We start from the raw sequence: 21663 nt of genomic DNA on the forward strand, positions 1-21663 counted from the left end.
AAAATACTCAAAAGTATTACTTCCTAATAATTTTAATATAATTTGCTGGCATCTAAACTTTTGGTGTTAATTGTGTCTAATGCATCTGTGGAATGAAAGCACTATTATATAATGGTTGTTGTGCCTCTCTTTTTAACACCATGTTCAGTGATATCAGCTTAGTAGTTTGAAATTGGCCTTGGTAGAGGTAATGGTCAATTTGAATTATTGGATTAAGAGATGCCAAAGATTAAGTGGCTTCTGGGTGTGTCAGTGAGGGTGTGTCTAGAATGATTGGCATGTGGGAGAGCAAACTGAAGTGGAGACCCTCCCTAAGCATGGGCAGCACCATCCAATAGGATGGTGGTTTGGATGGAATAAAAATTGGAGGAATAAGGAAGCTGCAGCAAATGCAAGCTCCTCCATTCCACAGATGCATCAGATAACAATTAACACCAAAAGTATAGATGCAAGAAAATTATAGTAAAATAATTAGGAAGTAATACAAATGGGTTCTTGGTTGCTGCTGTGATTGCCTGGTGATAATCAGACTCTTCCTCCTTCACTCTTACGAAGCAGACTCTGCCAGTGATTCTCCAGGGAGTTTCCAGAAGCATTCAGTCTTGGACTGGGGTAAGTACCACTGATCCCTCTTGTTCTGAGGCTTTAGCCTCTTGGACTGCACAGCTACTGGTTCCTCCAGTTCACTAGCTTGCAAACAGCCAGATGAACTATTCAACTTCAGGTCATGCAAGCCAATCTAAGAAATCCCCTTTTTATAAGCATACTTCCTGTTGATTCTGTTCTTCTAGAAAACCCTGACTAATACAGAAGTTGATACCAGGAGTGGTTCTAGAGAAACAGAATTATAAGGATGAGTTTCCTTAGTTGGTTTTGTGGTTTCTGGATTTGACTATCTAAATTGGTTAGGCCTCAGGTTGCCAGAGTCTCTCCTACTGGTACTATGGAGAGCAATGATAATCCATTGTGTGAACTGTTTGAAGAAGTATGTAAAGAAAATGCATTTGATACTCGCAGTTCGCCACTTGTAAAAAGCAAGGAGTTTAGTGACTCTATGTGATATCTTTGAACATTTCTGGAAAACTAAGAAATATGATGATGGATGTTGATTGATTCTAGCTTCACTGGACTAAGTAACAAAGAAGATTGATGAGCTCAGAAATTTAGTTTCAGCTGCAGATGCGCATAACTGATCTGAAAGCTGCTTAGTGTGTTCTGAAGGAGAAACCTCTCTCTTACAGTTGTGGGGCTGAGATTGTTGAAAACCAAACACAAACCCTTTTCCTGCAATTGCCTGAGTTAAGATGCAAGTTTAAGTCTCAGCCTCAAAAGGTGTCTGCCATTAAAGTGAGGTGCTACTTGGAAAAGAATGGGATCCCAGGCTGGGATTGTAGCTCAGTGGTTAAACACTTCCCTCTCATGTGTGAGGCACTGGGTTTGATCTGCAGCACCACGTAATAAATAAATAAATATCTTTCTTTATTTTAAATAAAGATAAATAAATATCTTTATTTTAAATAAATAAATAGATTATCCATCTACAACTAAAATAATATTAAAAAAAAAGAATGAGATCCTGCAAATGGGATGATGATGTCTGGGAGGAGCCTGATGGGGCTGGGATCATTGAACTCCCATTCTCTGATGAGTTTATTTTGCCAAAAGTTGTTGAGTCCCCACCCTTAGTCTTGACTGAGGCATCCCTACCCCACCCTCTGTGGAATTGGCTTTTCTATCCTCTCTGGAGGGAACTAATCCTGCTTTGTGCCTGATTCATTTGCTCAGCATGGAAATGTTGATTGTCCTTGGGACCCACCCTCACTACCCACTTTTGCCTCCTGGCCTATAACTGGATCCACATCTAAGAAGAACCCTAGAGGTGAGGAACAGAGTGTGACCCATGAGGTTTTAAGCTATACTCTGAAGGAACTTCTTGATTTTTCTAATTCATGCACACAGAGGTCTGGGGAACATGTATGGGAATGGATTTAAAGGGTGGGAGAGATTGATAGAAGAAACATAAAATTAGATCAGGATGAATTTATTAATGTTGCCCTATTAAGCATAGATTCTAGATTTAAAGTAAGAGCTCACTGTATTTAAAAAACTAAAAAGGTATTAATAGTTTGGATGGTTGGCTGAAGTACGAATCCAAGGATGGCCCACGGTGACAAGTTGGGAATGCCTGACACCCTTGTTTTACTGTTGATGAAGGAATTCAGAAGCTCAGAGAGATTGGAATGATAGAGTGGATCCGTCATGTACAATCTTGGGTGGGGGGGGGGGACACACGAATAACTTGTGTAGGTTGATGCAGCAGGAATGGAAGCCGTTTATTGTAGGACAACAGAGCTATTTATACATTTGCACAGCTTATCTTAATTAGCATAAACTAGATACATCAGTCCACACTTAATGGCTTGCTTTTGTTACTTCTCAAACCACTCCCTCTGGCATTTTGCCAGGCACCATCCAGACTTGTTTACAACTCTACATTCCCCTGGCAAAATACCACGTGTTATTTTGACTTGTCTACAGACCTTAACATATCCCCCTTTTGTTTAATTTAAATAAGGACCATAGTGGATTTTACAGAAACACCATAAATAACCTGCTACAAACAGAAAGTGAGGATACAAAATGTAACCATACCAAGCCAATTAATGGCTCCATGCAAGAAGCCCTTGGAAAAATTATACCAGCAATGACACTGTTAGCAAAAATATCAAGTTACAATTTGTTGTACATTATAGTTTGTTGTCTCAGTCCAAGTAAAGCAGTGTCTCAATAGATTAACTCACAGTCCAGGTAAATCACAGTCCAGGTAAGTTCTGCAGGCAGCTAGCTTAAATCACAGTCCAGGTAAGTTCTGCAGGCAGCTAGCTTGATCCAAAGTCTCGTCCGTTTCTCAGCCAAAGTCTCCTCCGGTTTTCAGGTTTTCAGCAACACTGGAAATTCTTCCTCTTTCGTTTTCACCAACACTGTTATTTTGACTTGTCTACAGACCTTAACAGTGCTCTTCACCAAAACTATAAGAAACAAATTTGCAAGGAGAGCACCAGCATCCTTGAAGAGCTCTGTCATTGCTCTTCTTTATATGCAAGACCTTACTGTGGGAACTATGGTCAATCATTTGGGAGATTTAACTATGATGGGAGTAATTTGACCTTGGGGAAGAAGGAGCCAAATGGCAACCCTCAGTTGCCAAAGACAGGGTGGTCATAGTTACCATAATGGACAGCAAACGGGAAAAAATGGACAAAATGTCCTGACTCTGTAGATCTGTGGTGTTGGCTAATTAATCTTAGTGTTTCCAGAAGCCACATAGGTGGGAAACCCCCAAACTCCTATTTATATAAGCAGAAAAATTCCAGGGCAAATGTACAAAAGTCTGCGCTAGATCATCACAGCAGAGAATCATGGGCCCTCAACTACTTCCCAGATTTGAGTCAGTTTACAGATCTAGAACCCTTTGAATGAAGGGGAGGCCAGGCCCCCTTGAGGAAGGACCTTGGTACAATATTCAAAGTCTTTACTGTTAATCTTTCTCCCATCCTTCCCCAAAGGGACCTAAAATGTTTTACCAGGGTAACTGTGCACTGGGGAAAAGGCAATGATCAGAACTTTCAGGGAATACTAGACACAGGCTCTGAATTCACATCGATTCTGAGAGACCCAAAATGTCATTGTGGCTCTCTGTAAAAAGGGGCTTGTGGAGATCAGGCAATCAATGGGGTTTGGGTCAAGATCCAACTAACAGTGGGTTCAATGGGCCCTCAAACTCATCCCTGTGGTTATTTCTCCCGTCCTAGAATGTATAATCGGTATAGAAATATTTAGCACTTGGCAAAACTCCCACAATGGCTTTCTAACCTGTGGAGTGAGGGACATTATGGTGGAAAAGGCTAAATAGAAGCCTCTGGAGTTGCCTATACCTGGGAAAATAGTGAATCAAAAGCAATACCGCATCCCTGAAAGGATTAGAAATTAGTGTGCCATCAAGGACTTGAAGGATACAGGGCCCACAACATCCCAATTTAACTCTCCTATTTGGCCTGTGCAGAAGCGGGTCTTGGAGAATGAGGGTTGATTATCATAAGCTAAATCAGGTGGTGATTCCAATTGCAGCTGCTGTACCAGATGTGGTTTCTTTGCTTGGGTAGATTAATACATCTCCTGGTGCCTGGTATGCAGCTATTGATTTGGCAAATGCTTTTTTTTCCCTCCATCCCTGTGCATAAGGACCACCATAAGCAATTTGCTTTCAGCTGTCAAGGCCAGCAATATACCTTCACTGTCCTTCCTCAGGGGTATGTCAGCTCTCCAGCACTGCATGATAGCTTAGTTCACAGAGATCTGATCACTTTCTTCCTCCACAAGGTATTACACCTGTCCATTATATTGATGGCATTATGTTGATTGGACCAGCTGAGAAAGAGGCAGCTACCACTCTCAACTTGCTGGGTGTGGAGCATTTGCCTATCAGAGGATGGGAAATAAATCTCACTAAAATTCAAGGAACTTCAACTTCAGTAAAGTTTCTAGAAGTTCAGTGGTATGGGGCCTGCTGAGATATCCCTTCCAAAGTAAAAGCTAAGTTGTTGCATCTGGCCCCTCCTTCAAGTAAGAGAGAAGCTCAACACCTGGTGGGCCTATTTGGATTTGGGAAGCAGCACATTCTTCACCTGGGTGTGTTACTTTAGCCCATCTACCAAGTGACTAGAAAAGCTTGATTTGAGTGGGGTCCAGAACAGGAGAAAGCTCTGCAACAGGTCCAGGCTGCTGTGCAGGCTGCTCTGCCACTTGGGCCATATGACCTGGCAGACCCAATAGTACTTGAAGTGTCAGAGGCAGATAGGGACGCTGTCTGGAGCCTTAGGCAGGCCCCCATAGGTAATCACAGAGGAAGCCGTTGGAATTTTGGAGCTAGGCCCTTCAGCTTCAGACAACTACTCTCCCTTTGAGAAACATTTCTCGGCCTGCTATTGGGCCTTAGTGGAAACTGAACACTTGACCATTGGCTATCAGGTTACTATGTGACCTGTACTGCCTATCATGAACTGGGTGTTATCTGACCCACCAAGCCATAAAGTTGGACGTGCATAGCGGCACTCTATCATCAAGTGAAAGTGGTACCTACTTAGGCACAGGCAGGATCCAAAGGAACAAGGAGATTGCATGAAGAACTGGCCCAAAGGCCCTTGGTTTCTACTCCGAGTATAACTCACTAGCAAAGTTTTTTTGCTGCTTGTCCCTGAAACCTTATGTTCTTCTGGCCTATAAGTCTTACTTCCAGAAGGAGGAATGCTTCTGCTGAGAGATACAACAATGATTTCATTTAACTAGAAGTTAAGACTTCCCTCTGGCCACTTTGGTCTCCTCATGCCTCTGAGTCAACAGGCTAAGAAAGGAGTTATGGTACTGGTAGGGGTGATTGATCCAGATTACCAAGGGGACATTGGACTGTTACTCCACAATGGAGGTAAGGAAGCATACTCCTTTTCTCATCTCTTCCAACAACCAATGCTGACTTTTCATAGCTCCTCCTAAATTCTCTTGTATTACCCTGTCCTTTTATTAAGGTCATTGAGAAACTGTAACAACCCAATCCAGGCATTTCGGACCCTCCAGGAATAAAGGTGTGGGTCACACCTCTAGGTAAAGAGCCAAGACCTGCTGAGGTGCTTGCTGAAAGTAGAGGGAATACAGAATGGATAGTAGAAGAAGGTAGTCATAAATACCAACTGTGGCCACAGTGACCAATTACAGAAATGTAATTGCCATTGATATTTCTTCCAGATTCCATTAAGAATATGTTTGTGCACATTTACACATGCATTAAGAGGACATGTTTGTTACTGTCCTGTTGTTCATCCTGTAATATGGATTGACTTAACAGCAGTACTTAATGTTTTTGTTTTTCCTTCTATTCTGTGAAAAGAACTAGTACATTTTCAGTTTTACAGAGGATTGTTATATGTTAGGCAGAATTATGACTTTGCTACCGTGTTTATTTGGATACTAAGTATGATGTAAAGAGTCATATTTGAATATCAACTTGACCAGGGGTGAACTTGTAATGGCTAATTTGAATTGTCAACTTGATTGGATTAAGATGTGCAGAAGATTAAGAGGCTTCTGGGTGTGTCAATGAGAGTGTGTCTAGAATGATTGGCATGTGGGATAGCAAACTGGAGTGGAGACCCTCCCTGAGCATGGGCAAGCACCATCCAATAGGATGGTGACTTGGATGGATAAATTGGAGGAACAAGGAAGCTGCAGCAGATGCAAGCTCCTTTCTTCTTAAATGGGTTCTTGATTCCTGCTGTAATTGCTCATGGATATCAGACTCTGGCTCCTTCACTCTGCCAGGGAGTTTCTTTTATCTCATTTTGAAACAAGGTTTCACTGAGTTACCTAGGCTGACCTCAAACTTGGAATGTTCCTGCCTCAACCTCCCAAGTAGTTTGCTGTTCCAGGCCCATGTCACCATTCCTAGCTTACTCTTATATGTTGGAGGTTTTCTTAAAGAAAAAAAAAAAGTAATGAAGACATATTACAGAAAAGAAATAAGTTATCTACACCTAGTAGACATGGGTAGAATTCCATCTGGTGTTTGTTCCTCAGATTTTGATGCCAGTTCTCCTTTGATAAAATCTTATTCTCAAAATTTGAAACCCTTATTTTGTAACTGGTTCACACAGATCATTGAGTTTAAAGATCAGTTTCTCATTTTGTATAATTCCTAAATCACTATGTGCAGTTTATAAAACCCATAAGGTCAAAGGTACCCGATAGAGCCCTCCCTGGGACACTAAAAAGCTCTGTCTTTACAGAGGAGAGAAAATGCATTTGTTGGATTGCAATCCTCTTTGCAAAGGCAGTCATACAAATAGGGAAAATTGAATCAAGTTATTGCTCAGTAGGCTACTCATGGCTACATGACAGCTGTGTACCCTTTAGATTTATTTCCAGTCTAGCTGATTTGAGTCATAGCCCAAGAAAGGAGTGCTGTCAAGTGAATTGTCTTTTGTACAGATGGCAAGAACCTTTCTGAATATTACCTCCCTGTTACAGTTGGTATATTTGGAACTACTGACCCGTGAATTAAGTTAGTCACAATTTAATGACTTAAAAAATTGTAGCCTGCATTATGTATCAAGTTCATTTCACAAAGAGCAAAAGCACAACTTTTTCTAACATATATTTAGACATCAAATGGAAAAGTTGTAGCATAAATTACTTAATCTGTATCCCTTGTTTCCTAAGTTTGACATTCTAGTTTCATCCTTAATATGCATTTGGAATATGATAGTAGTACCATCTCGTATTTGACTACATAATAATTCATACAAACTAAACCCAGTTGACCAAAAAAAAAAAAAAAAAGCTGTACTCAGTAATGAATGCAACAGTGGTCACTGCAATTATCCCACGGAATTTCGCGATAAGGAAATGATTAGGTCATAATGGGGTCAGAGAAGGACATCAAGAACCTTGAGGGGGAAAATAATCTAGAATATCTACCTCATCATTTAATTATGTGAGTCTCCGGTTTGTGTAGAAATACAGGCTTAGAATACATTCTCTAACCACACTGAAAAAAAAAAAGTCAAAAATTTAAGCAATGAAAACAACAGATGTCAAACTCAGGTCACCACCTGGGATCAAAATATTAAAAGGAAACCTGGACTGAAACAGATGCAGCAAACAGAAATTGAGATCAGAGAAACCAGAGATCAGCATAGGGTGGGAGGAACCATTACAACTCCTCCTCCTAAGATACTTAGAGAAATCACCAGAGAACCTGAACTCTTGAATCACACCTGGCTGCAGTTTCTCCCCCATGTTAATTCCTTGTTAACCAACCACCTTAAGTGCCCTGTAGCATGCACTATATTATGGGTCCTAAAAGAGTTTTTTTGGGTAATACAAATAGAAATTATGGTTCAAAATTAAATTGAACCATGAAGATTGAAACATAATTACTAAGGAAATGCACATGTTAAGCTCTCAAATTAGAATGATCACAGGATTGTAATTGACTCAAATATTTACCAGGCCCCTGCTATCTGACCTTGGTGGTAGGGAGACCTTAGTGAACCCTGTAGATGAGAGATTTGTTCTCTTGGAGCTTACGGCCTTGCAGGTGAGACAGACAATAGACAGAATAAACAACTAAAGTACATTAAACAGATAAATTCTGTGGAGAAAAACAAAACAGGAAGAAGTCTTCAGAATTACATTCCCCAAAGATACATTTTCCAACTCTATTAAAACTAGCAAAGAAAAGACATTGGTATTTTTAAAAAATATATAAAGCATACCACTTCTGAAATTTCTTCATGTTTCTATTAACCCCGTCAATACAGTAAATATGTTCACAATTTCTACAACCAGTAGTTTAGTGCACAAATTAAAGTCAAAGTAGCTTGGGGGGAGAGAGTAGTTTTTTAATACTGAAGTAAAATGAAAAATATGCTCTTATAGGTTTTGTAAAGACATGGGCAGTTCATGATCAGAAAGGCAATGAGCACCTGCAATTGGGAAATCGGAAGCTAGTTAAAAAACAGTACTTCCAGTACTGTTCACTTCCAGCTGGGCAGCCAAGCAGAAGCTATTCCAAGAAGTGTTTACACTTGTGTGCATATATGTTTACATATACATGTATGGTTTATAACATACAGACTTTATATTTTAGTATACTCAGATTTCTTCATTAAAAAAAGTTGAATTGTCTATCTTTAAATAGAAATATTTAGAATGGAAATTATTAAAAGAATTCCTTTATGTAAGAGATGGACTAAGGCTGTATTTCATTTTTAAATTTTTTTGTTTTAATTAGTTATACATGACTAGAATGCATTTATGCACTTTGATAAATCATAGATGGGATATGAGTGTACATGTTGCAGAATCATATTGGTTACGCAGTCACATATATACATATAGTAACAATGTTTGTTTCGTTCTACTATCTTTCCTATCCCCACATCCCCTCCCCTCCCATCAGTTCCCTCTACCTAATCTAAGGTAACGCTACACTTCCCTAATGCCCCCCCACCTTATTGTGAATTAGTATCCGAATATTAGAGAAAACATTCGGCCTTCAGTTTTGTGGAATTGGCTTATTTCACTTAGCATGATATTCTCCAACTCCATTTACTGACAAATGCCCTAATTTTACTCTTCTTCAAAGCTGAGTAATTTTTCATTTTAAATAATATTGGTTTTTTTCCAGATTGCCAACTCCAAGTCTTTTTTTTTTTTTTTTGTACCAGGGATTGAACCAAGGGGTACTTAACCTCTAAGCCATATCCCACCCCTATTTATGTATTTGTTTGTTTGTTTTTATTTTTTTTGAGGCAGGGTTTTGCTAAATTGCTTAGGGCCTCACTGACTTGCTAAGGATGGCTTCGAACTTGCTACCCTCCTGCCTCAGCCTCCCGAGCTGCTGAGATTACAGGCATGCACCACTGCACCTTCTCATTTCATCTTCTTCAGTTTTCCTACTAGGTTCATTCTCTAGAGCAATACTCAGTCAAAACTTAACTATGCCAAGCCCCTAATAAAGGTATAAAATCACGTTAATAATTAGCCTTGATTCAAAGTGAAAGAAGAAATTCACCAACCTGCTCGTGGGTTTCCCACTGAACATTGGAGTAGTAACTACCGCTTTAAGATGGAGCCTTAACAACAACCCACCTCACTCCTCTTTCCTTTTCTCATCTTTCCCAACAACCAATACTGACTTTCCATAGCTCCTCCTAAATTCTGTCATTTCTGGTTATTCTCATGGACACTCCCCTGTTCCACTCCTCAAGACTTTATGATTGAATTACTGCAGCAAGGTTCTTCTGGGCTCCCTTGCTTCCATTGTCTCTGCCTCTGCCTGGTGTATCTCCCATGCCCTGCCAGGCTGATCCTCCTACAGTGTTCTCTTTTGTGAGTCAAGTCAAGCATACCCTTCATTCTGGAGTCACAAGCTCTGAATGTACTCAAGACCTCAATTATTTGAAGTCATCTGCCAGCCATGAAGATCCTCAGTGGGGCCTGCTGCCTGTTTGCTCTTCCCGTCTCAGAAACTCTCTGTTCTTGCCCTGCCTCATCTAGACTCTCTGCACTCCAGCTCCTGTATATCCCTAAAGACTCAGAGGCACGTCATCTCTGCTGCTTTTCCACTCCTGACCTATAACTGTTAGCCTTGGGGTCAGTAGCTTTGAATAGTTGGGAAACTGCCTGGTGTCAGAGTTCTGGGCTGGAGCTCTAGCTAGTGAGCACTAGCCATGTGTCTTTGGCAACTTCATGTCTTCTCTCTGACCTGGTATCCTTATCTTAAAGTCAATGGCATAATTTAAGTAACTATTTTTGGAAAGATGCTTCATGTACTTCAAACATCACACCAGTGTTCAGAGTTACTCAACTGTATCATTTACTCCTCAGGTATCTCTCTTCCTGTTCCCTGTTCATTTGGCACATAAGCTCCCTCTTTCTAGCTTAAGGGTAGATATAAGATGAAATATAACTTTTTGTCATATTTAGCCCATACCCTAGCAAATGCTCAATAAATTCTCCCTGTTGAAAGAATTGAATAAATACATGTTATTACTCTGTATAGTATTTGATAAAGAAAGCTGGAGAGTGACAGGAAGAAAAGAAGGTACCCAGAGAAAAGGTGCTAGCCTGTGTCAGTACTGACTCCTTATGGGCTCTTCTACCTCAGCACAAGCAATAGAATTGGCTCACTTTCTTAGCAATGGCACTTTCCTTGGCAGAGAGTGAGTTCTTAAATATTTATTGAATTTACTAGGCACATGATTTGCATATTTTATGGCTATGTCTGTACACATACATACATACACAGGCCAGTAGAAGTAACTGCTTATATTTATCCAGCATTTTGTTCTTCTAAACTTCATTTTGATATGTAGCAACAGGGTGTGTCCTTAGTCTGCAGAGTGGTGTTCACATTTGTGTCGTGTTTGTGCAGTCTCTGATACGGGCTACTGATCACCTGCTGAAGTCACGAATAGTTCAGGAACTACCTTCTTTAAGATTAAGAAATGTATATATAGATATTGCATTGTATGTAATATTAAATTTTCTCAAATTCCACATACTCTTAAAACTAAGAATAATATTAAACAGTAATAGAATTCATTTTATATTTACATGAGTATATTGCACCTAATCTCCTAGGAACAAGTGGTATGGTAGTGGAGCCCAGGAATTGATGATTCTGTTTAGTATTCATCTTAGAAGAAAAATTAAACAATAGCCAGTTCTGTTTAACCATTATATATATATTTTAATTATAGTTGGACATAGTACCTTTATTTATATTTATTTTTATGTGGTGCTGAGGATTGATCCCAGGGCCTTGCACGTGCTAGGTGAGTGCTCTACTGCTGAGCCACAACCCCAGCTCCTGTTTAACATATTTCTAGACACTTAAAATCATAAGTATTTATTTTAACTTACTGTGTCTGGTTCATAGGGTCTTAATTTAAAAAGTAACCCAACAGTAAAATATTGGAGCTGTTTTTAAGGAGTTTATAATTTACAGTAAAATAAAGGATATGGCACTTACTCCAGCAAAACATTCGGGAGGAATGGTATTGGCCTATTACCTGAGAAGCAAAAGATTCATATCCTCCAAACCAAGCCATTAAAGATTACGATTGTTTTTGTGTCAGAGCAGATTTACTAGCATGCATGTGATAGCTTCACCCTGCTCTCTAGTTGCCAGATGCATTGGGTGAGTGCTCATATTTCAGATGAGCCAGCCAGGCTACAGGAAAGGATATTTGCATAAAAGATGGGGGAAATTGCCAAACAACAAAATGAAGATTTATGCTTTTGAAATTCCTCTTATTACTGCTTTGATTAAATTGATGTTTCCATGGGAATGGACTTTTAAATGAAATTTTAATAGTGCCCCAGCCAATTCCAAATGTATTCTTTCATTTCACTTGGTTTTCACAATGTGATCATATTTGGTTTCACTTCCTGGTTTGTCCACACAAGCCTGTTGCTGGGAAATATTTAAATAACATGTTTATGAGAGAAAAAGATTGTTTCATAATGGATGAGAGCATTTTGGTTTGATTTAGATTTAGTTCATGTAGTAACTTTTAGAGAAACAAAACTTCTAACATCTAAACTAGTGCTTGCACTCTTAGAAAAATAAAGATTTCTTTGGCACTGAAATTAATTAAGTTACCTTGTGGTGCAATCATCTCTTCTACAGAACTGTTTGATTAGGCACCAGTTGTGAAATAAAATGAAATGTTGGTCCATAATTAGAAGAATTGTAATTTGATTTTAAACAGAGGCTTTATTGCATGGTGAGTGACATAATGCCTAATTATTTTTCCAATGATTAAGGGCCCAGTGTACTCTTAAGTTGATGGTTTAGTTACAATGTGTTTAACATGGTCAGTAATAGCTCTGGTGCCATTTTGTGCACATTTTTTTCATCACTATTCTTGTTTGTTATAACACTGCATGAAACATATGGCTATTGACCCTAAAGTGGATATTTTTACCATAAAAACATTTAATTCCACCCAAGTGCTCAGTTATAGTCTAGTCTCGAAAGCACAAATCAAATCCATTTCTCTTTTGAAAAAGTTGGTTCAGACTCAGGAAAAGCCTGCTTCCTCAAAATCCAATTGCTTTGTCCAGTTGCATTTTTAGTGGCCAATCTGGAGTTTTTATTTTTATTTTGTTCTTGTTGTTGTCATAGTATGACTGTATTTCTACTTGAGATTTTTATTTTGAAGTTCATTTATTTTTTATTTCTCAAGGTATTCAGATATACTAGGCTTACTGCTTTCAATCTTAAAACTACTTCCAATAAATTCTTCTTGATATTTTTCTTAATAATATGTCCCTAAATGTATTTTTCCATTATTCCCTTGTTCAGATACCTTCAGTGATTATTTTTTACTTTATATATGATCAAGTCTGAATTCTTTTATGCTCATAAAAAACTTGGTTAGTACTAAAAGTGACATTTTTATCCCACACACAATAATTTTTTCAGGTGGCCTATTATGTTCCAGGCCTGGATTATATCCTGAAAAAATCTTAAATTGACATTTGAGAGTTTAGTATTCTACCCTAATCTACTTTACATTCTTATCTTCGTCATTTCTGTCTCAAAAATTCTACTCCCCCATATGTATGTATGTTAACTCCTTTCAATTCGCCTTGGTTTCTCCTACTGTATTAGTTGTTTCATTCTTTCACATAAAATATTGTATGCTGCGTAATTAACCAAGTGATCTATTCTTTATCCCTTTACACATGCATACATACCACCACCAACATCACCTTTACAAATCCTATACACCTCTCTTGGTTCAATTCATGACTCCTGTGCAGGGACTGTCATTCCTTTCCTTAAGACATGATGGTATTATCTACTTGTTTCCCCAAAGGATAGGTTACTTTGGGGGCTCAGGTTTAAGTCTGACACTTCGCCATTCCCTTCATCACCTGGAATTTTGCCTTGCTCCCAGAAGAAGCCTGACCATGGCTCTTGAGTACAGCCAATGTCACAACAGATGCAACATGCAGCATCTCTGCCTCACCTTGGTGATACCTGGGGCTCTCTTCATTTCTACCTCCTTTCAACTAAAGTGGGCTGAGTTGTTTCCATTCCTGAGTGGATAAAACTCGCCACAATAAAAACAAATGGTGTTGTCAAATATAAATAGGAAAATATTTCTTGTGTGTTGGTGAGGGGTGGGGAAAAAGAAGACAGGAAAAAACATACCATTAGCTTTCTTGGCACAGTCTTTCTGCCTTTTGGATTTGGTTGCTAAGAAATAGTCTTATATTCAACTGCTGCACACAAAGAAGAAACTTAGGTCACTCACAGGAGACGATGCATGTTGTGTAGCTGAATTTGTCACTGAGCCATGACAAAGCCCCACCCTGATTTAGAAGTCATGTGTTAAAATTTCCAGATGGAGACTGTGGCTTCTGCCTTCTGGAAAGCCATCAAAACTCTTTAAATTCCCAGAGAGGACATAGGTTCTTTTCTCACTAGCACCAAGTGAAGCTACAGAGTCCTATTGAACTCTGAAGCAACAGAAAGCCAACCTGTCACCTTCTTTGGAAGATGGGCCTTGCAAGATGATGTAAAGATTATAAGAAGTTACTGTGTTTTGCTCCAAGAAAGGGAGATTCAATTTTAACCCTTTTATGTTCATTTATTGTGTAATAGCAGCTTTTGCATGATAAGCCCTGGGATACAATGATGAGTATAATACACACAAACCAGACCTTAGACAGTTTATTACTCAGTGGGAGAGAAAGAAACTTCTAATTGAGCAATTGCTTATATGTGGTTGATAAGTGCTACAGAAGGAAGGAGAGGAAGCTTCAAAAGTATATTGTGAAGGGCCCTGGACAGAGATCAAGGAAGCATCCCATAAGAAGTACTCTGTAAGTCATTGACTCAGGCATCAATGACCTTGAGTGTGAGTTTAACCTTCAAAGTGAACCTCCTGGAACCTCTTTCACCATTTTGAATAGTAAGCCCTCCTGTGGACTCTTCTGATGCAGATCCTGCTGTGATGTAGTGAAACCAGAAATACACTGGTTTTTATTCCCAGTTCCATTGCACAGAGCTCCTAAAATCCTTGGAATTTCCTGATAGGAGCTTTTTTCCTTATTCATAGTGAGTCCCTTTCAACCATACCTGAGTTTGTGCTGGACCCCTAGACAGAGTTGACTATGAGATTCCAAGATTGGAACTTTTCAGTCTCATCCTGATCTCTGGGAAGAGGAGAGGAACTGCAGAGTTCCAATCACCCGTGGCTACTGACTTAATCAGTGATGCCTGTGTTAATGGAATCTCCATAAAAATCCCTAACCAACAGGATTCAAGTAGCTTCCAGGTTTGGGTCCACATGAAAGTGCCCAGAGGTTAGCACACTTGGAGCTGGTAGAAAAACTACTCTTCCCAGCACCTGCATCTTGCTTTTGCATTTCTTCCATTGGGCTCTTCCTGAGTTACATCCTTTATAATAAACTGGTGATGGTAACAAAAGCGTTTTCCTGAATTCTATGTCATTCTAGTAAATTACCAGACTCGAAGAGAGGATTATGGCAATTCCATTTTTGTAGAGAAGTCAGACAGAATTGCAGATAGCTTGGACACCCAAGACTTGTGACTGGCACCAGAAGCATGAACAGCCTTGTAGAACTGAGCCCTTAAACTTGTGGAGTCTGGTGCTTACTCCAAGTAGTTAGTATAGAATATGATTGAATTGTAAGAAACCTAGTTGATGTCAAAGAGAATGGTATTTACCCTAAATAAAATGCTGTTTACCCTAAATAAAAGCCAATGTTTTTTCCGTTCCAGCTAAGGAGCAAATGGCAGCCCATGATTTTGATCACCTGCAACTTTTAATCAAGTTGAAAATATGAGGCAATGGTATAACACCAACATGAAAGTGGACATTTTACCAGAAACACAAGTGGCATAATTCCTTACTCTTTCAAAACTGACCTGTTTCTTTCTTAATGCTCTTACCGAATGCTTCACTTCCCACACTTGCTTCTAAGGAAAATAGGAGCTGGAAGAGATAAGTAGTATTGGCTCATTGGAATGTTTTAAAAGGCCTTCTCTGGGTTGGGTAGGTAGGCATGCCACATCACTGGCCCTTTGAGCCAGAGATTGTGGGTGTTGATCTTTTCTTTTTCAGGCCCTATTTGTAGGATTGTAAGTAGTTCATTATTGAAAGATAGACAGTTCCAGAGAAGAATGTTCTCATGGTGTTTTATCACAGTCAAAGAGATGACTCATTCTCTGGTTTGGGGCCATGTATTTCTTCTACCTGGACCCCTGAGCCTTTTTAAAAAGTTCCTTTAGGCAGGGCATGGTGGGGCACACCTGTAATTCCAGTAAGAAGGAAAGTGAGGTAAGGAGACCACAAGTTCAAGCCAGCCTGGGCACCTGTTTCAAAATAATAAAAAGGGCTGGGGGTGTAGCTCAGTGATAGAGCACTAGGTGTAACACGAGGAAGGCCTGGAGGGTGGGGTGGAGTTTCTTTTGACTTCTTTGTAGGTCTTAAATGCTATGAATGTCAGTGACCTTGTAACACTGTTTTGTTTCCTTGGAACCAAAGTGATATAAATAAAGCTCATTTCCTGGGTTACTTTGCTTCAATCTAAACAATGTCCAATAAAATCACTTTACCAGCAAAAGAATTAGCTTTCTTTACGAAAGCTCCCCTTTACGTTTGCTACTGTAATGATTTCAAAGTGTTTCCACAATATTTGTTCTACCATTAATATCAACTGGTAAGCCAGTATGATTGTGTTTCTGAGAATTTAGAATCCTGGACTTAAGCCCATGCAGATGGTGGTGGAGGCAGACCTGGGATTCACTCCAGTGTACATTTTTACTGCTACCATAGAAAGCCAGTCACCAGTAGGGCCAGGGTCGGGGAGACCTGGAGAAGCAAAGACTGAATTCAGTCAGCACTTTGCCTCTGAGGCTTAGGAACGAAATATATGAAAATAAGTAAATAAAAATTGAGCAGTTTGCATTTACCTAAAGCAGCTCCAAAACATTTATAGAGCAACAGATCAGCAAGTAGAGCAATCTCTACATATACCCAGAAATAACTTGTGATTAGCCATGACTGCTTTAGACCAAGAAGTAAAGAAAACTTTTGTAAAGATGCCCCAAGCACAGACTCTAGTGACATGAAATGGAAAGAGAACCAGAAGCTTTAAACACCTAGATTCTTCCCCTCTCAGTAGTTCAAAGTATATCAAATCTGTGGCTCAGGTAGCTTGATGAGGCGGGAGGTGACCACAGCCTAACTTGTGAGGTTGAGTGAGAGCCCACAGCAGGCCGCCAGGTGAAGCATCCTATTTTCCTATTCAGTGATCACTGTGGTCACAAAATACATAATCCACCCTGTCCAGCCTTCCAGTGTCAAAAGCTAGCATTTCTGGGAAAGAGGTGCCAAAACCCAATGAAGCAGAAAGCAGGAGAGGCTAGGAGCACCTTTCCCATCACTTGATGTTATCATGTCTCCTAACAACAAATCTGGAGGCGAGGTCTTAGAGAGGCATGGTCTTGTGCCTCAGGGACGGTTACTTCATGTGAACTTCTATCCACATTGCTACATTCCCATCACTCTCCAACAGTTCCATAGGGAGGTGAAGCAGCCATTTCATCTGATATTTCTCACTACCTTTATCTACTCCTGTGTTGGGTGGGCGTTTTGACCCCACATATCCAGAGAACAAGGAAATAACCAGGCAATCCTACAAAAATTAGTGTTCTATTATGAAAGTCTCGGGAATTGACTGCCTGATCTATTCATTTCATGTAAGCACCCGATAAGTAGGTGTGCTGTGACTAAGGCCAAAGCCAAGGAGTATGGTTGCTCTCTTCACCACTTCCTAACACACACACACACACACACACACACACACACACACACACACACACACAGTGTCTGCATCATCACCAGCTGCTGCTCCTCTACCCTTCACACACTGCCCTTGATGCCTTCCAGAAGATTGATCTCTTAAGAAGAAAAAGATTAAACCAGAGCATCATCTACTTTTCAAATCCCTCTAAAGTTATTAAATTTGGTAAACATGGGTCCTTCAGTGGTGAAGGAAAAAAATACCTTGCATGTGTGCTGAGCTGAATAGTCATTAGAAGATTTCTTAATGTCTTAGCTTCATATATATCTATTTATCCAATAAAGAAGATCTAAACCTTTTCTGGACAAATTTGGAGAATCATCTAATCTCTTCTAATCAAATCCTTCTAATTGAAGGTTGCAAATAAAATTGATAATTAAATATTTATTATTTAGTAACCTATGATTCATGCACACAGCAAATTTGACACACTAAAATCGTCTTTTAATGTGTTAGCCTCTCTTCTAGGACACTGAGACCCACTGACTATTTGATTTGTGTAATTCAGTTAGTTTATTTAAAAGCGATAAAATTTTCCTAATTTTCTGTGATTATAGATTTTTGTGATAAAATAGATATAACACAAATTTTACTGTTTTAACCATTCGTAAGTGTACAATTCAGTGGCATTAAGCACATTCATATTGTTATGCAACTGAGATTATAAATTTTTGAAACAGCCTTGTTTTTGGTTAGTACTAGTCAAGTCTGACTTGTCTGTGATAGAAGTCTTGACTGGGCTGGCAGATATTGTATCAGAAAGTGATGCGTTGTACAGGTTAACTCTCTTTAAATGTTGCTTTGGTGTATTGTTTTAGTTTCACAACACTTTATCTTCCCTATGGTCCATAGAGTAAACAATTGAGAAAACTGACATATTTCACAGCACTTTCTGGTAACTGGACTCAAATATATTGCAAACCAAGGTTGGAAATCACTAAGTTACGTGGACAACCAAACTCCTTAATATCAAGTCTGATTTCTGTTCACATGATAACACTTGAAAGCTAACCTTTAAAGGACCAACTTTAGATAATGACACAATTCTGTTAATAAGTTATGTTTTCAAGTGCTTATTTAGAAACTGCTCCTGTGCTAATCATTTGAATTATAATTCCCTTATTCTTAAAACAGTTCCACTTGGTAAAAGCCATCATTATTACTATTTTACAGATGAGGAAGTTGATACTTATCATAGCTAGGATCAAACACAGGTGGTAAATGACAGAAACAGAATTCTGCCTTTATCCATTCAACTGACCTCTCTTCCAGGTCTCTCAAATGCTATTCAGAATAAAATCTAAGCCTAACAAAGTAACTAACATACTGAAGGTATGCTCCTTCATTAAGCTATTCAAAAATACTGTCATGTTTAGGTGATATTGTGTTAATCTATTTTAACTTCCTGGTGGAAATCAGGAAGAAAAGCCATGTAAAACATTATCATTTAAATACAGATTAAATTCAAGTTATTCATCTTGTTATTAAATTGGTGGGTAAATGTTTCTCTGTGAGATTGTGTAGCAGGATGCATCCTTGCCCCGGCTAAATATCATGTCAATCTTAATTATTTAATAGGCAGGCAGGGTGAAGAAGCTCTTGTCATTCTGTTTCACTATACTGAGCAATGACGAGGAAAACAGCGTAAATCTCATTTTTAAATTGTCTCCTGTTTTTCTCTAAAAGATGGATTGTAGAAATTTGAAAAAAGAGAGATGTCACAATCTATATAAAAACTCAGTTTTATATAGCTTTTGGAGAGGCCATGTAGCAGATGGCTTTTAGTCAGAACTGGTGTGAATTCTGAGTTTGCTTATGAGCTTGAGCAAGTTTCTTAGTTCCTCTGATCCTCATCAGCTTTCTCTCCTTCATAGCTGAGATCATAATACCCACCTCACCTTACCTAGTACCCAGTAAATATTAGCCTTCCCCTCTCTGTTTCCCACCACCCCTTGTCATGCACAGATAATTATTGAGAATATGTTGCAGTATTGTCAGCTTGATCATAGCTCATGGCATGGTGGAATTATAATATTTATGGGGCATCTAATATGTGGCAGGCCTTAGAAGATAAGAAATATCCTTGCCCTCCCAGAGCTTATGATCTCAGGAGGAGCAAACAGGACAAAAAGCAAGCACAGAACAAACAGTACAATGTATTTCATTCTCATTTGGGTGATAACTTGCTAATTCTATCTTAGCCTTCCTTATTCCTGTTGCATTATAAGACTAGCTGTTGCAAAAAGTAGTTTTGAAATCATAAATTACTAAGATATTAAGGTCACTTAGAAATGCTGTGGCATTTATCCAGTGGTCCATTACTAATTCAAAGTGACTGGCAGTCATTATAAAGCAGCCAGTCATGCTGAATTTGACAGCAGTCCTACATTCAGATATGTGAGATGTCATGTGTGGTGTATAAATTGGCAAGTATGAATTTTTCTTCTTCCTAAAGTATGAAGGCTTAACCTCTGCTGCTGATCTCTGCACCTGCCATGGGTCATGAAAACACCTGAGGCTCTGTCCCTACCACATTTTTTGTCACCCTTCCAGTCCCACAGTCTGTAGGCACCAATTCTGTTCACAGATATGAAAGCTAGTCCTCTTCCATACTCCTGGTTTCTAACTGGGTAATGAAACCTGGTCTGGGTCATGTATTCACTCAACGCGACTTACTGAATATACATGGTGCTGAGATGAGCAAAATCAGATATGGGAGCTCCCTAGGTAAGCTAATCTTTTGTTACTCTGGGCCGGCTAAAGATTCAATGTCACTTTAGACCATTATACTTTAAATATTTGTTCACAACATTTATTTATTTATTACTAGAGATGAAAACCAGGGGTGCTTAAACACTGAGCTACATCTCCAGCCCTTTTTTTATTTTTTATTTCGTGTTAGGGCTTCACTAATTTGTTGAGGCTGACCTTGAATTTACCATCTTCCTGCCTCACATTCCCAAGCCACTCGGATTACTGGTATGCACCACTATGCCCAGCTATTCACAATATTTTAAAAAGAGAAAAAAAAATTGTATGGAAAGAGGCTAGCAAAAGAGCCCCTCTTTCACCAGTTCCCAGGATCTCAACTAACCCTAAGAAAATAGCCAGATTCCTTATCTTGCCCACCAGTCACTTTCAATACTCTCTTTAATCCAGCCCTGGAAAGACACACTGGGATAAATCCCTGGAATATAGATAAGAAAGACACTGCCCCAGCTCTCAAGGATTTGAGGCAATAGCTTAACAAATACCATAAAGAAGTGTGGGAGAAATATTTGTAAATGTGTCCCTGGAACAGAGAAAGGGGAGCCATGAATTCAGTCTGTGATGGTCAGAGTGACTTGTAGAGGCAATTCCAGAATAGAACAGATGATGAAGTGGAAAGTCCCTCTTTTAAGTTCTTGGTTTTAAAATTTTCAAATTGATGATAGGGGAGACTTAGATTTTGCGTAACTTAAAGCCTAAAACTTATAGATAGCACGAATCAGAGTGAATGAGTACGATATTGCGATGACTCCTGGCAGAACAGACTTGCAAAGTGACCTTGTAGGACCTTACATTTACCCATCTCTGGTCATTTGACTTCAGTCTGGTGGTAGCTCAGTGGTAGAGCCCTTACCTAGCATGTGGGAGACCCTGGGGTTCCATCCCCAGCACCTCAAAATGAACAACAACAAAAAAATATTCTCGCCATCTTGCTAAATCTTTCCTAAGATTTTATGTAACCTCACAGTAAGACAAACACACAAATGGAAACCCCGTCTCAGATTCCCGTAATTGTTTGCTCTATCCCAGCCTAAGTTTGGTCCACCTCCTCTATCTGTATTTATCAGAAGGAAGTAGGAACATCTAAACTCATTTGCTTTCACAGTGAAAACCTTGGGCCCTTTTGTTTTTCTATGGGAAAGCAGATTGTCACCTGCTATGCTTAATCTTCAGACACTTAGGAGATTTCCTTATTGGGAATTCAGGAAAGGAGCTCTTTAAAAAAAAAGAAGGAAATTTTCAGTGTTATGCTTCTTATGTGCAAACCTTCCAGGACACGTTTTTAGGTTACCTTAGAATTGACTTTTTAAGTTAAAATGCACATGTCGTGTGTCCTGCCCCTGGGGAGAAAATGCCTCTGTGAGGGGGTAGAGGAAGCTAGTTTGGTAACACTCATTAGCATAGCATGTTGGAGAGCCACTGAAGCAG

At 39.3% G+C, this 21663-nt stretch overlaps 1 protein-coding gene across 14 annotated transcripts in view; it reads left to right on the top strand.

The window, feature by feature from the left end:
* Nucleotides 1–21663, top strand: part of LOC110597321 (volume-regulated anion channel subunit LRRC8B) — a 66784-nt gene that overhangs the window by 22277 nt on the left and 22844 nt on the right. For 5 of the 14 annotated variants that reach the window (XM_078026682.1, XM_078026675.1, XM_078026680.1 and 2 more), the window contains one exon: nt 559–612. The exons of 3 other annotated variants lie outside the window; for them this stretch is intronic. The gene's annotated coding sequence lies outside the window, so the exon portion shown is untranslated. Of the gene's footprint in view, nt 1–555; nt 613–1785; nt 1880–21663 lie in introns of all 14 variants that reach the window. 6 more of the 14 variants (XM_078026678.1, XM_078026681.1, XM_078026676.1 and 3 more) reach the window with 3 other exon arrangements.

The sequence above is a fragment of the Ictidomys tridecemlineatus genome, chromosome 11, assembly GCF_052094955.1.
Source record: "Ictidomys tridecemlineatus isolate mIctTri1 chromosome 11, mIctTri1.hap1, whole genome shotgun sequence".
NCBI classification, from domain to species: Eukaryota; Metazoa; Chordata; class Mammalia; order Rodentia; family Sciuridae; genus Ictidomys; species Ictidomys tridecemlineatus.